General features: G+C 49.8%; 1 protein-coding gene across 8 annotated transcripts in view; it reads right to left on the bottom strand.

The window, feature by feature from the left end:
- Window positions 1-15,295, bottom strand: part of NEDD4L (NEDD4 like E3 ubiquitin protein ligase) — a 136,297-nt gene that overhangs the window by 91,904 nt on the left and 29,098 nt on the right. Inside the window, exons 6-13 of one of the 8 annotated variants that reach the window (XM_086867238.1) lie at window positions 12,904-13,040; window positions 7,632-7,691; window positions 7,317-7,494; window positions 5,966-6,041; window positions 5,758-5,844; window positions 5,557-5,659; window positions 3,892-3,965; window positions 3,624-3,702 (exon numbers count right to left, since the gene is read on the bottom strand). The gene's annotated coding sequence lies outside the window, so the exon portion shown is untranslated. Of the gene's footprint in view, window positions 1-3,623; window positions 3,703-3,891; window positions 3,966-5,438; window positions 6,435-7,316; window positions 7,495-7,631; window positions 7,692-12,903; window positions 13,041-13,436; window positions 15,039-15,295 lie in introns of those variants that run through there. The other 7 variants (XM_086867231.1, XM_086867241.1, XM_086867235.1 and 4 more) reach the window with 7 other exon arrangements.

The following is a 15,295-nucleotide window of genomic DNA, read 5'->3' as shown; positions in this document are numbered from 1 at the left end:
CGAGCGGTGCATGGAGGAGAGCAGCTGCCCCACACACAGCAGCTGGCACAGGTGGGGACACTGGGCCAATGTGAAATAATGGCTTGCAGGGCCACATCTGCAGTGACTGCTCCCCAGAACCCCCAGGCACCCCGATACAAAAACATTACCCAAACACTGCTGTGTGTCTCACAAGGCATCTTCAGAACCTGCCAGGAAAACACCTGGTCAAACACTGAAAGCTCAGCTATCCCCACTCCCTGCAGCCATTCTGCACTGCCAAAGCTCAGCCACTTCCAGCAGTTGTGGCTGTTTACCTTTGTTTTTTATTGCTGACTGGACCAGCTGTTACCCAAATATTGAAAGAGATGCTGCTTAGAAGCATTAGCCAAATATTGGGAGGTGCTACTTAGAAGGTCACCGTAACATGCCAGTAGAGAGACTTTACACTGTAAATCCCTTGGACTTTAAATCATCTACTGACAGTAGACACAAAGAGAATCCAAATAAACCATGATCTTCCCAAATACAGATGCTTTGGATTTCAGAGAATTGGCTTGAACAGATTAATAGAGCCCCGACCTAAGCAGAAAATGCTCTTTAGGAAATGAGCTGGATGCTTCCAGCTCACCAAACAGCATTATGAGAGCAAACTGCTGCCAGAGGCTGCCCAGAATGACTTGCTTTTTGCTGTTCAATTTATTATTTATTTCTTCTCAACATCTCTGGTGAAATAAAAAATGAGAGTGCAGAGGTGAAAATCACCCAGACAGGGCTCCCTTTGGTCTGATGCAGCACCAGCTGCACATGGAGTTTGGTAATTCCTGTGTCTTTTAAATGATTATTGTACTTCAGTGACTGCCAAGGGGTATTTAAAATGTTCTATTCACGCTGTATTACTCATTCCAGTGAACTTAACAAATCATAAAAGTAGTAGTGGCAAGGTACAGATTTTATCTGATTAGCTCTTCCAACGTGGTTTGAAACAGGATTTCATGATTTCTGCAGAGGAGGAAATAAAATCTGCATCGCACTGGGCTGAAATGAGGCTGTGTACAGACACACCTCAGCATCGTTCAATATTTAATGGTGTTACTTAACAATCTTTTGCTGATAAAAGGCTTTCCCCCCTGCAAAGTTTCTCGCTGGTGATGATTTTTCTCCTTCCTTCTGGAAAAATTTCATAAGAAATGTTAATATTTTATCAGGTTGCTGTTGGACTAGCATAATTGCCTCTGTGTTCTCAGTCTATACCTTCCTTGAAGCATTATTGAAATGGCTGGGGGCTGAGCATGGTTCAGAACACAGAAAACCAGTAGAAGATTAACTATTTAAAAACGTGTCAGTATTTTCTAATGCATTATTGAGAAAGTCATAGAAAACTCATCAAAGCTATAAGCCAAGTTGAATCAAGCTCCCACAAAACATAAATTGTTAATTGTTGCTCAGCTCCCAGTGATAATGTAACAGGCATGAGCAAAGGAAGATTAAACCTGCAGAAGTGGAGAGAAGCCCTGTGTTTGTGTCAGTGGTTGGTAGTTTACAGGAAAGGAAAATCCCACCATTTTGGGGCTATTTAAAGAGTAATAATAGAATGGCATGAGGTGCTGTGCCACAACACTTTGGACAGAGGCTGTTAATTGTTCTGGAAGGCCTTTGATATAGTCAGTGACCTGTTTTTGAGACAATTCCTTCCAGCTCACCGTCTCCCACAGCATGGAAGTGTTCTGGCTGGTGTGGCAGTGCAGGGGCTGGGTCCCCAGGGACCACAGGAGCAGTGCCACTGGCAGAGGCCAGCTGGGAGCTGCTGTCACAGGGCAGGGGCTTTTCTTCCAGCTCAGTACTTAACCTGAGGGTGTTTTACCTGGCTTAGCCCTTGAGCAATGCAAATACCATGGCATTTGTTCTGTGGACTGTTTTTCCACTTGGATTTCACGTTCTGTCTGTGTTAATACACCTTGGGTTTGTTGGGGTGTGTGTGGTACTGAGAATCACAGGCACACATCCCGGGGAGGAAAAGAGAGAAAGAGGAAGAACAGACTGAAACCTGAAGCATTGATGGAAGTCAAGTTGCTCAGACCGAGCTCAGATTGACTCTGTGTCCGGCTCGCTGAGCAGCGTGTGAGTCCCAGCTGAGTGTGACACTGCCTGGGCGGGTGGCAGGGAGCGAGAGCATCCAACAGACCCGGAGCTGAGGGCTGGGGATAGTCAGCTAGGGAGCTTTCCACAGCTTCCATGGGAATACGGCTGTTCAGGTGAGTCACATGGGCCTGAGTCAGGCCCAGAGCCTCTAATCTCTGGGGCATCTCCAGAGCAATGCTGTCCCTCCTGTTCCACCACCCCACAGGAGCTCTCCCTAGCGCTCCCTGGGCTGCTCACCCCTTGAGGGAGGAAAAACCCCAGACCCAAAAGACTGGTGTAGTTAACATTCAGGCTCATCTTGCTTGGTCTCTTGTCTCTGGAACTGGCCAGAGTGGAAAATTACCTCCTTCTGTTGGCCTCGCTATAATTCTATGTAATTCGATTTCTCCTGGTTCTTGTATTATGGTGCACAGGGAACAAGTATCAGCTGTCCATCTTCCCCAGAGGTTTGTGCTTTTACAGGCCCATAACCCTCTCCTTCAGTCCCTTTCCTGCTGAGAGTCTGTAGCACACCCAGTCCCTCCAAGATGCCTGGATTTCTTTTATCTGTGAGACCTTTCAAACAATCCATTTCAGTCCTCAGCAGTGCCTTTGCAATCCTCATCCTCTTTTCCTCCCTTCCCAGCCTGTAATTCTTTGGGAGTAAAACCATGACAAACACAACCCTGCACCTTCCTGCAAAGCACTTTTTGGCTGCAGATTTGGTACTTGCAGCATTGAGCTGCCCCACCAAACGTGGCTTTTCTCAGCTCACATCCTGCAGGAGCTGTCACCACACCACCCCACCACACGGCCACGGTGGGATACTCCACATGAGCATGAAATGTGTTTGCTGAGGGCACAATTCCTTATCCAGGATCCTGCAAGTGTATTTTTGGCTGGCCTGGCCCCAGTGAAAATCCTGCACCAATGCTTTCTGGAAGGAAGTGGGGAAGGAAGGGAGAGGTCAACTCAAGCTCTGGAGCCGTGCCCCTGGGAAGAGGGACACCGGAATCTGGGTTCTCATGGAGATTTCCAGATTGCCTGTATTGCTCATTCTGTGCAGGATTATCAATAGGGAGTTTACACTAAATCCCTCTCACAGACCTTTAAGGAGACATTGCGGTGTTCAATGCAGGAAGGAGCCCAGCTCTTGTAAATCCTCTATCATTCCTTCTCCTAACTGTAATCAGCACACCCACCCCACCCCTCCCGTCCCATTGGAATTCCAAATCACGAATGCATATCTCCTTTCAGGGTGGGGATTTCTCCTGCACTTTGGGTTTCGTAACCCCAATGTTTGGGCTGCAGCTGACAATCATCTCTCCTGTGTCTGCAGGGCACAGAATGGCTTCTCCCATTCCAAATGCCAAGTGCAGCACGGTAGCTTTGTGGAGGTTTATCCAAGTTAGGACAAGTCCTCCTCCTTCGGGGAGATTTTGGAAGCATGAGGACAGGTTTTCTCACAATGGGCTAGCCCTACTTTTAATATCATATTTCTAAAGGAGAATTCATTCACTTGCCTCAAATCCAGACAGCCTCAGGATTTTTCTTCTTGTGGAATTGGAGGCAGGTCAAACTCACAGTCCCACCTGGCCATGTCTGAAAGGAGAAACAGGAGTGATCCCCAAGACATGACCTTTAGAGCCTTGAAAGTGTGACAAGCATACAATTAATAACAGACAAACTACTTCAGTGGGGTTTGGCAAGAAATCTCAGCCCCTCATCTTTGTTCCTGTCCAAAAGAGAGATGTTTGATATCCCTCTCTCAAAAGCAGTGATGAGCTTTACCATTTCTGTGCCTTCATCTCAGTCGTGTGAATCTGGACAATACTGGCAGGTGTTTGAACCATTTCCATACAGGGCTATAAAGATTTGGGAGAAAAGTGACTTGTGGTATCCTTCAGGTTGTGTCATCAAATCAAATCTTTTAGGAAATACATGTTCTTTAATAAAACATGCTTGTTAGAAGAAGGGTTATAATAACCTGGAGACCTCAGAAGATCCTTGGGCACAGAAAGCAAGAGCATCCCTCTTAAAGGAGTGGAAGATTTTGCTCCAACCCCATGAAGTTCTTGTCAGGATGTGGCTCCCATCCCATCAGCTCACCCTGAGGCATTTGGATATTCCTGTTCCATGAGCTCTTTGGTTCCACTTGGGTTTGTATTGTTTTTTAAACTTTCTGTGCATTCAACCAAGGCAAGCTGTCATGGCACAGGTTATTGAGTGAACTTCCCAAGGAGCCCTAACCCACAGGAATACTGCAGCAATAAAACTGCAGAAGTGTTTCAGTAGGATTTCTGGGAGTGTGGCTGCAGCAGGGAAATGAATCAGTTGTGTGTGCTTAGTGGAATTATCTTTATAAACAGTTCACTTGCAGGCTGAGGGGCATACCGTGAAAGCAGCCATGTGCAAAACAGCCGGAATATTTTCCCTCTATTCTCTATGCTGTTTGTCTAACTTGAACTCAAGCTGCCCAACATTTCCCCAGAGACTCGGGATGGTTTGGGAAATGCAGGGTCTCTCTCCAAAACGCAGATTCCGAGCGGTCTAATAACGAATTGCTTAGGATTAACTGTACAGGAGAGTTCTGGTGGAGGATAAGGAGTGTCACTAAGGAAATCCATACTCTGAAGCACTCCTGGAAGTACCCAGTGTCAGTCTGCTGAGGAGCCCAGCGAGGCACTTCCCCCTTGGCTGTAAGGCCCAGCGTCCCCTGGCTGGACAGACTGAGCGCCACAGAGCAGAGAGGAAGAGGAGGGAACAAACAAAACAGAGCAGTGGGAAACAAGAGGGATTAGTTAGAGGAGAACTGCAAGGAGAGTAGTGAGCAAAAGGGTGAGTAGGAGGAAAATCAATCTGAGCTGTAGGCGGGTAAGAGGTACATAAAGCCATGAAGATTGGTACCAGATTAGAGTCGTGAGTCAAACACTGAAGCGTGAAACAAAGGGTATCCCAGATTCTCCTAATTCAAAAACTTGGGGAAATAACCCCTCTGCCAGAGATCTGTTACACAAACCCAATATTCATCATGTGCAGTAATGCTCAAAGGTGAGTCATGGAGCTGGTGCACATATGTGGGGTCAAGTGGTGGCACAGGCTCCAAATGTGCTCAAAATACAAGGAAAGAATAGAATGGGATTAAGAATTGTGTAAAAATGTAAAAACTGAAATTTCTTTGAAAGGCCTTACCCTGACAAAGGAGGAATTTGTATGGTTTATACTTACAGAGCCAGCTTAGGCTCTGAAGAGGAATCAGTTCAATCCACCCAGCCTCTGAATTACACCCATGGATTCATTTTAACTCAACCAACCACACAGAGAGTAGAGACACTTACCCTGGCATACCAAAAATGGCCAGTGCCAGATTATACAAAACCTGTGATGTTTTCTCTTGCTGTAAAACCTCATCTGCCTTACTGTTTATTTCTGTAAGGTTACACTTCTCTATAGCACCTTCTAAACTTGTAGTGGCTATGGATGAAATTCAGTCCTGAGCTGGCTGGATGTCATGTGGAGACTTCTCCTGGTGCTTCCATGTTCATCTCCATCTGGTATGCTGGGAAGAAGAGGCAGGAGGATGCAGTGAGTGGCAGCCCCTCTTGCCAGGAGACCCTCCAGTGGCAGAAGATGCTCTCCAGGGATGGGATCATGTACCTCACGTACTGAAACCACCCTCAAAAGAGAAAACTGACACTGAAAGATCCAGAGAGAAATCTTCAGCAGCGGGCAAGACATACAGATCTGTCAAAAACACCATCTGAGGCTACTTGAGGTTTGGAAGGCTGGCATTTCTGTACCAGACAAACATGTTTTGCATTTCTGTTCATAAATTCTGAGCACAGGCATTTGTGCTGACACTCACATGGCAGAGGGAAGATGGGGACAGCACAGCTCCATCCACCCAAGTGAGGCTCCTCGGAGCTTCTCTTGAAGGAATTCTGAGAGCAAGAACAGGAAATAGTAATCAGCCACAACCTGAATGTGTTGTTTATCCCAGGGTACAGCTCGAACACTGCAGGCAGCCCAATTCCCAGCCTCCCTAAACAAGAGTCAGGAACAGTTCTCCAGAGACGTGTGAGATCATTCTAGAGTAAGGCTGATAGCGTGGCATCTGTGTGAGCCTGTGCAGCGACTTTTCTTGCTGAGTGGGAGGAGGATTAGTGGAGAGAGAGAAAAAGACAGCAGGGAAGGTGTTCTGTGTTGTCAAAAGCTCCAGCACATGTAACTCTGTGGGTGGCTGCACATCCTAACGGAGTCCCCACGGATTGCGGCGGGGCTCTGCCTCTTCTCTCATCAGCCAGAGCTGGATGCTTCCTCCTGGGGGCACACACCTAGAGCAGGAATATGTTATGCATTTGTTTTGGTCCAAATAGCAGCACTTTGGAAGAAGCTGCACAAATATAATGCAGATGTGCCTACACCAAGATTGTTGATATTTTTGTAGTCTGACACACACAAAGCATAAATCACATTTACCAGCAATCCAGTGCTTGGGCATTTCCACTCTGCTTACTCTGGAGTTTAATCAGATGAATGCTGTCACCATCTAACACCATTAATCACCCATTTTAAACAATAATGGGGGCTTGAATGTAGGATGAGTGAGTGAATTTCCAGGTAGCTCATGCTTCTCTCCATATTTATTTTAAGTCTTGAATCGAGTCATAAAATATCCTGAGTTGGATCCACAGGGATCAGCAGAGTCCAACTCCCAGCTGGGCAGTACAACCTCTCCTTGCCCTCATTCTGATTCAAATCAATCTTTGCCACAGCCCCACATGAGCTCTGCTCAGTGATTCCTTCTCAGGAATACTTTCCCTTTAATTTCAGGCTTCGAGCCACGTTTATAGGGAGCAGCATTTCAACTTCCATAAGGCACCTTCCTTGGTGCAAAGAACGAATTAATTTATTTTTCCTATGTATATGGAGTCTGCAAAAGGACCATGGGAGCTATAAGCCAGGAAAAGAAGGATGCTGTGACCAGTTACATGCATATATATAGATATAGATATATGTGGCCACTTTATCGTAATGCCTCTATTATAAATATTTTTATATATAATATATACACATATGTGTAGGTATATATATATATATATATATATACATACATGGCTCTTGGTACAGCCCCACTCATGAACATGTTACATAAAATGTCATTGTGAGGTGGCTAAAAGCAGCAACTTCCCTCAAAAACAAACAAACTGACTCACTTTCACATGTCTGTGGCAAAACAGAGGGATGGTGCTACATGCTGGATACACCCTGGGGATCCTGGAGCTGCCTTCCCAGTCCCAGCAGAGCTGTGTGGTCCCATGGCTGCTCACAGGTGGCTCCTCACCTGTTCCTGTGTTCCCTGTGTGCAGGGAACCAGTGCACTGCAAACTGCTCCTGCAAGAGAGAAAAAAGAACAATCCACATGACCTGTTGTTCCTTTTCTGTGTTCTGCTTCCCTGCCCAGACAGGCCCATGTGGCCAGAGAGCAGTTGTAGGGCAGAAGAAGCCATTAGGAGCATCTGGATACATACCCTGCAGCCACAATTTGTCCTTGGTGTTCTTACTTTCTTCTCCTTAATTGAATTCCCTGCCTGCTGGTGTGTGAGCAGCATTTCAGTCACTGGAATCACTTCACTAGGACATATCACTTGGAAACTCTTCAGAGATGATTTAATCTTTGTACAATGCTTTGAATTTGTAAGTAAAATTATTCTCTGCACCTTGCTCTCTCCTGGAGGATTCACCTACTACTGTGAATTTTCATGGAATTATGGCTAGAATTGCCTGGCAGACTGGTTTTTCCCATCTTTTTTTGCATGCCAGCCAGTCAGAACAGCGATGTGCGCTATCTGGGATAACATCCCAAAGGCAACGCCCGCACAAAGGGTTCTGAGTAATGTTGTAGTAATTCCTCCAGGGAAACGTGAGATGGATTCTCTTTTTAAACCACAAAAAATAATAGCAGGGTTTTGTTGCTGCTTCAGTCAAGCCAACATACATTCCCTTCCTTCAGAAAGTATGAAAGCAGCAAATTACCCGAAATGGGCCTGGTTTTGTGCAGACAACAATGCAAGTCATAAAATCAATAATATCCCAAAACAATAGCCCAGAGCTGAACAATGGCATACACTGGGTGAAAGCTGAGCAGGAGTAATGCTCCCTTGAGGAAAGACTCTTCACAATTCCCAGAAGACAGGATACAGACAGAAAAGCCTGAATTTTGATTTGTGGCAACACAGACTCATAGGAAAACAAAAACAAACAAAAAAAACCCTTCTACTGTAAAAAACCCTAACAAAATCCCTAACAAAACAAACAAAAAGAAAAAACAAACAAACAAAACCCCTCCAAAATCCCAAACAAACAAAAACCCAAGCAGACAAGTAAAAGACTTCCTAAGTGTGCTCTGATGGGAACATTTCCACGTTCAAATCTGTGAGTAAAACTCGCCTTCCCACCGAAATTCCAAGTGGGAGCGTGAGAAGGAATGAAGTGCTTGAACACTGCACAGCTCCAGGATTAAATCGGTTCGGCTCTTCCAGGGAAAGGAAATTCAGAAAGGAAATACAATGGAAACAGGCACAGAACTCGAGTCAGTGATTTTTAGTTCCTCAGTCTTATCCTTCATTTCCCAACACCCCTGCAAGGCCATGTGCATGTTGTACTGCTCTGAACTGATCACTCTACGGGCAGCACTTGTTCCCAGATGCCAGGAACTCCATTCCCTCCTGCTTCCCAAACTAATCCCGAGTGCCGGCATGCAGATTTAACTCTTTAAAAGCCGGCTTTACAGCCGGGAAGCGAGCAGAGAGCAGCAGCAGGTCGGGCAGTCCGTGCTGGCACCAGAGCTCCGGCAATTCAGCGGAGTGCTTCCCCATCTGCTGGCAGAAATGAGGAGTAACACCCGGGCTCCTCGGGAAAACACCGGGATTCAGATGCAGTCAAGGGCCCCATCCTGTGTTCCTCAGAAACCTCAGCCCCCGATTTCATTTCTTTTCTGGGGAAAAGAGCTGTTCTCTACAGGAAACGTCCCTGCCACGCCTGGTGGAGAGGCTTTACGGACACACGGACTCGTATAAAATCCACGCGTTTGATGGATCACAGGCAGAAAAAGGAATGCACAGGAAACTTTTTTTGAATAGTTGGAGTAGGAAAGATCTCCACAGCTCCGTGTCCTTGCCGTGAAATTGGCGTTAGGGTTTCTGTACGTCTGTAAGCACGGGAGGATCCCTTATCCAGGGAATAACGCGGCACGCTCCAAGCGCACTCCGGCACTCACCGCTCCATCTCTGTAGAATTCTCTGCTGGGCTGCACTCACCCAGCAGAGCTGCCTTAATTAATGGTTATTAATGGTAATTAACAATTCAGTTGGAGCGGAGCCTGATTAAATCTGAGCTGTCTCCAGCAAACGTGAGGCGGAGAAAAGCTCCCTGGAGAAAGCTGTACCCCGACACACGAGTGTCCTGCTAACGTGTTCCTGGATCTTGTGAGGTTCTGGCACAAGATGAAGCCACTCCTTTTATTGATTAGTGATCAGGATTCCATCTGAAATCGCATGGCAGTGTGAGGAGGCACGAAGGCATCCCCCTGCCGAGGGTTATCTCTGGAGCTGCGGCTGCCATTGATTTGTTGGTTCCTTCTCTTTTAGATATCGGTGGTAGGAAATTGAAACTTCCAAAAGATCTGGGCTCAGCCTTCTTGACACTGAAACAGAGCTGAAACCTCAAATCTATCAATTTTGTCTGAAAGTTTTTCATTTGAATGGGGGAAGAAAAAAGGAAAAAGAGGAAATCCTCCACGTTTTAACACAGAAAGGCACAATCCTTTCAGCAGAATTGCCACCTCTTATCTTCTGCCTACAAACTGCACACGTTGTAGCATCTGCTCTTCCCTCAAATTAATGATTTTGGATTCCAGATTAGCTGAAACATTTAGAGAATTAAACTCTTTTTTCCCTGTTTGCATTAATTGCTAAAGAAAACAAAAGAAAGATGAACAGAGAGAGGATTGCTTAGAAAGACAATCTACATTATCCCCTGGTTTCTGCATATTAGAAAATGAGCCAAATAAGAATGTGAATAAATAGGTGTGTTCAGAACTGCTTAAACACAGAATTTTTGTGATGTATAACCCTTTACACACAGTTGTGTCCCAAACCAAAACGAGACAGAGAGGAGCAGAGGATGGGAAGGAGAGAAGGAGCAGTGGCACAGAAAGGAGTGTATTTCTGACCAGGGCACGTTGCTGTTTTGGGGTGAAGGATGAGACTGAGGAATAAAGGACAGAGGAGAAAAGTCCCAAAGCAGAAATACCTGCAGGAACTGACCAGGACCAGGCCCTGAGAGGGGCAGTGGAGGATGCTCCTCCTCATGGCCCCAGCGTGGGGAACAGCTGCTGTTTCCCTCAGACATGGATCTGGACTAAGTGTAAAACTAATATTTGGGCTGGGGCATTAGTCATTAGTGCTAAGGGACCCTTTTATCTCCAGTAAATTCCTTCCTGACAGTGTGTCTCACAAACCGTGCTTGTGAATATTGCAGTCAAAGCCAAATGTTCAGCCCTGGGCAGGAATTAATGTCCTGCACAAAACAGGAATTGTCACAGGCACAAGTAACCTCTTCTGCTTTGCTAAGCCAAAATGTTCCTGATTTTCATTAAACATGGTTTTATTCTGGTGTGAGGAATTTGAGGCAGGCAGTAAAATAGAAAAGTGCTGAAAGACACAGCTCTGGAACTCAGCATCACATTTTTGGTCTAGGAAAACCAAGTCTGTTTGAACAAGACTTTTCTGGCACAGGAAAATTGAATATTGTTGCTGCTGAAAAAGAAACCATGCAGTCTCTCCAATACCTGCCAGTCCAAAACAAAGATCACTTTTAGTACTGACCAGCAGCCCATCATCACTTTAAGAGACAGAATTTTCCAGATTTTTGTATTTAATCAGATCAGTAACCATATCTGCGTTCCACTTACCCTAAACTGCATTATTTGTGAACAAATGTGCATCTGGCAGAACAGCACTACTAATTAATTTATCTACTTATTAATGAGCAAAACCGTGGGTTAACAATATCACTCCTGTGCATCCCCCGACTCTCCCGTCCTTCCTCAAAAGGGTTTGGGAACCAGGAGTCCATTCTGAGCTTTTGAAAGGCCAAAAGGTTAAAATCCCGTAGCGTTTCCAAAGCCCTCCGTAACGCTGTACAGTCCAGCGAATAAGGAGCGATGAAGCAACCCTGTCATTTACAACAACGCCAGGAGGGAGGTCCCAGCTATCACCAGAGCTCCAGCTCATCCTTCCCCTGGCTGCTGCTGGAGCGGCCACCTCCGGAGCGCCCCGGTCCCGCAGAGCAGCATCCCCCGCAGGTACCAGAACCGCCGGTCCCGCAGGGCAGCGTCTCCCGCAGGTACCAGAACCGCCGGTCCCGCAGGGCAGTGTCTCCCGCAGGTACCAGAACCGCCGGTCCCGCAGGGCAGTGTCTCCCGCAGGTACCAGAACCGCCGGTCCCGCAGGGCAGCGTCTCCCGCAGGTACCAGAACCCCCGGTCCCGCAGGGCAGCATCTCCTGCGGGTCCCAGAGCCCCCGGTCCCGCAGGGCAGCATCTCCTGCGAGTCCCAGAGCCCCCGGTCCTTCACGGCAGCATCTCCTGCGGGTCCCAGAGCCCCCGGTCCCGCAGGGCAGCATCTCCTGCGGGTCCCAGAGCCCCCGGTCCTTCACGGCAGCATCTCCTGCGGGTCCCAGAGCCCCCGGTCCCGCAGGGCAGCATCTCCTGCGAGTCCCAGAGCCCCCGGTCCTTCACGGCAGCATCTCCTGCGGGTCCCAGAGCCCCCGGTCCCGCAGGGCAGCATCTCCTGCGGGTCCCAGAGCCCCCGGTCCTTCACGGCAGCATCTCCTGCGGGTCCCAGAGCCCCCGGTCCCGCAGGGCAGCATCTCCTGCGGGTCCCAGAGCCCCCGGTCCCGCAGGGCAGCATCTCCTGCGAGTCCCAGAGCCCCCGGTCCTTCACGGCAGCATCTCCCGCAGGTGCCAGCAGCGGCCGGAGGGTCCCGCCGCCCCCGAGCCCGAGCGGGGAGGCGGCGGGAGCGGCCGCTCTGTGTCGGGCCGGGGCCCCTCCCCTGCTCCCCGCCCGGAGAACCGGGGGAACCCGTCCGGCCGGTCTGGCGGCGGCTCCCAGGGAGCCGGGGCGGGCGCGGGGCCGGCGGGGCTCGAGAAGCGCTGAGCGAGCGACAGGGGACCCGCGGGCACAGGTGGGGCCGGGGCCGGGGGGCTCCTGCCCAGCGGTGGCTGCGGGGCTCCCGGAGAGGGACCGGGGCTGCCGGAGACGGACCGGGGGTTCGGAGCTGCCGGAGAGGGACCGGGAGTTCAGAGCTGCCGGAGAGGGACCGGGGCTGCCGGAGAGGGGCCGGGGCTGCCGGAGAGGGGCCGGGGCTGCCGGAGAGGGGCCAGGGATCCCGGAGAGGGGCCGGGGCTCCCGGAGAGGGGCCGGGGCTCCCGGAGAGGGACCGGGGCTCCCGAAGAGAGACCGGGGGTTCGGAGCTGCCGGAGAGGGGCCGGGGCTCCCGAAGAGGGGCCGGGGCTGCCGGAGAGGGGCCGGGGCTGCGGGGAGGTGCCGCCCCAGCCGCGGTACACCCATCACCCCCGGACACGTCCAGCGCCACCTCCGCAAGAGCCGCGCTCGCTGCGGGCCGGGGGTCGGGGCAGGCTCTGTCCCGGCACGCCCCGCCGCACAGGAGGGGCCGGAGCTGACCCAGGGCACACCCGGAACGCCTTCCTTTCTTTTCTCTTTCCTTCCCAGAACATCACCTGCTCGGAACGGCGATCCCACGCGTTGTTTCGGAGGGTTTAAAGCGCCGACCCGAACCCCACGGGGATCGGCGTTCCCCTCGCTCCCAGCCGCGGGATGTGCTGCCGGTGATCGCGGAACCCCGAGTCTCTCCAGCCTGGAAGTTTAAGGAAAGCGCAGGAGTTTGCCGGGAGGTGAGGTAAGGCACGGGGAGCCTGCCCAGCTCGGCTGCCGCCGGCCTCCCCGAGCCCCCCGGGCACTGACTCCAGCTCGTGGCCCTGGGCTGGATGCCCTGCTCCCGCTTTTCATTCCCATAGCTATACATGATGAAAACAGCCTTCAGGGCTGCGGGGTGATTACTCATTAGTCAGTGTTTGTACAGCCATCAGAGCAGCAATAGGTTTCTGCATTAAGGAACAGTAATTCTGCAACAGAAAATACCGGACAAGTTACTTGTGAGCTCAGTGACTTGCTTGCAAAACAAAACAAAACAAAACAAAGCAAAAACAAACAAACAAAACACCCAAAAATGTCGGTGTCTCGGTGCTGTTACCTCGTGCTTCGTGCCTGTGGTTTAAATAGCATCCCTTCCCCGGAGTGGGGATGGAGCTGTGCTAAATGGAGCAGCTAATGGAGCGTTTCACCGCTGTCTGCAGGAGAGCTCTGAAAGCCAAGAGGCCGAGCAGCGCCGGCAGCTGGGGCAGGGAGTGGCGGCGGGGGCTGCTCGCTCCCTGCGGTGCTCGGCCGGGGGAGCCGGGGCTGCTGGGGCTTGCGGGGCTGCCTGGCCCTGGAGCAGTCCCCACCCGTGTGTGGCTGCTGCCCGAGTCCCTGGGTTAACTCTCTCTAAGTGTCTGTGCTGGATCAGCCTCGCTCAGCTTTCTCTCTGGCTGTGGGATTTGATCTTTCTCCTCAAAGCCTGGTTTAGAAGTCGTATCTGGCCATTTTTGAAGTTTCCCTTGTCAGCTTCTGCTCCGGTGATCACCTTAGAGCTTGGTTCCTGTCCCAGGCCTCTGTCTCTGTGTTAACTTGTAGCTACCGTTGTATTTTCAGTAACTTCTAAACTGTTCTCACTTAATTCTGCCGTATAAGACAGCGTGTGAATGTTCTGGACCTTTGCTTTGGGGTTTGGGATGGTGAATTCCAAAAGCCACTTGCACTGAAGCTGTTTTAGAATGAGCTGCAGTTTATTTCTCTGCTCTCTTGTCGCTGTGCCTGTTGTTTGAGGGCCGAGAGCGTGAAGCTCTGCCTGCTCTTGAATGTGGAAAGGAGCTGGGTCGGTGTTGTTTCAGATCAGAGGGGTTTTGATGCTCTCCCTGGCCGTGGGCTTTGTCAGACCTCTGTTAAATGAGATGCTTTGTGCAGCTGTAACTGAATGCAGGACGTTGGCCAGGAGCTTCTGAAACCCAACCCTGGCTCTGTCAGTGACAAATCACTTAACCTCTGTGTTTCTGTGCTTGTCGGGGTGAAGGGTGTGATTGTGGCTGGAGAGCGATCCTCTGAGCCCTGCTCGAGCTCTGTGGCAAGCTCACAGGATCCTTCTGCAACATCTGCTGGCTTTCAAACTCACAGGATCCCTCTGCAACATCTGCTGGCTTTCAAACTCACAGGATCCCTCTGCAACATCTGCTGGCTTTCAAACTCACAGGATCCTTCTGCAATATCTGCTGGCTTTCAAACTCACAGGATCCCTCTGCAACATCTGCTGGCTTTCAAGCTCACAGGATCCTTCTGCAACATCTGCTGGCTTTTCCCCATGTCTTCTGACATGAAATACGTTTTTCATTTGAGTTTGAAGATTGATGGTGATAGGATAGATGTGCACTAACGTCTTTGCAATCAGGGGGTTTGAAATGCCTCTGCCAACCTCAAGGCCCGAGTTTATTGCAGAGCCCAGACAGTGACTCCTGAACCTCAGGGTAATGGACAAGTGGCCCCTCACAAAGCCTATCACAGAGCTTAGAGAGCCTGAACTTCAGAGCTGGAGGTAAAATGCCAGGTCCAAAGGGGGAGGTGTGCCAGGTGTACCATCCTGGTACCTCAGCTGATGGGGAAAGGAAGAGCACAACACACCCTGGAGTTTAGGATGAAAGGAGGCTGTGCTCTCCAAAACCCCAGAGAGAAACTCCATGGGGCTGCACCCAGAGCACTCTCTCCCTTTATCTGAATAAAGTTGCAGCACTCCTCTGTCTCCTTGCTGGACACTGGCTTTTCATAGCGTGATTTTTCCTCACAATGGGCAATTTCAGCAAGTTCATGGGTGCTCTTGGGTACAAAATGCTGTACAGTGATGCACAGGGAGATGCTGAACTAAAAATGAAAAATGGGGGTGAGGAGAAGCACTGCAAGGGAAAACAGGAAACAAATCAAGAAAAGAACCATTTGCCAAAGGGACTCTGTCCCTGAGAGGAGGGA

The sequence above is a fragment of the Cyanistes caeruleus genome, chromosome Z (assembly GCF_971803275.1).
Source record: "Cyanistes caeruleus chromosome Z, bCyaCae1.hap1.1, whole genome shotgun sequence".
Taxonomy (NCBI): domain Eukaryota; kingdom Metazoa; phylum Chordata; class Aves; order Passeriformes; family Paridae; genus Cyanistes; species Cyanistes caeruleus.
This window is presented reverse-complemented; position numbering and strand designations above follow the sequence as displayed.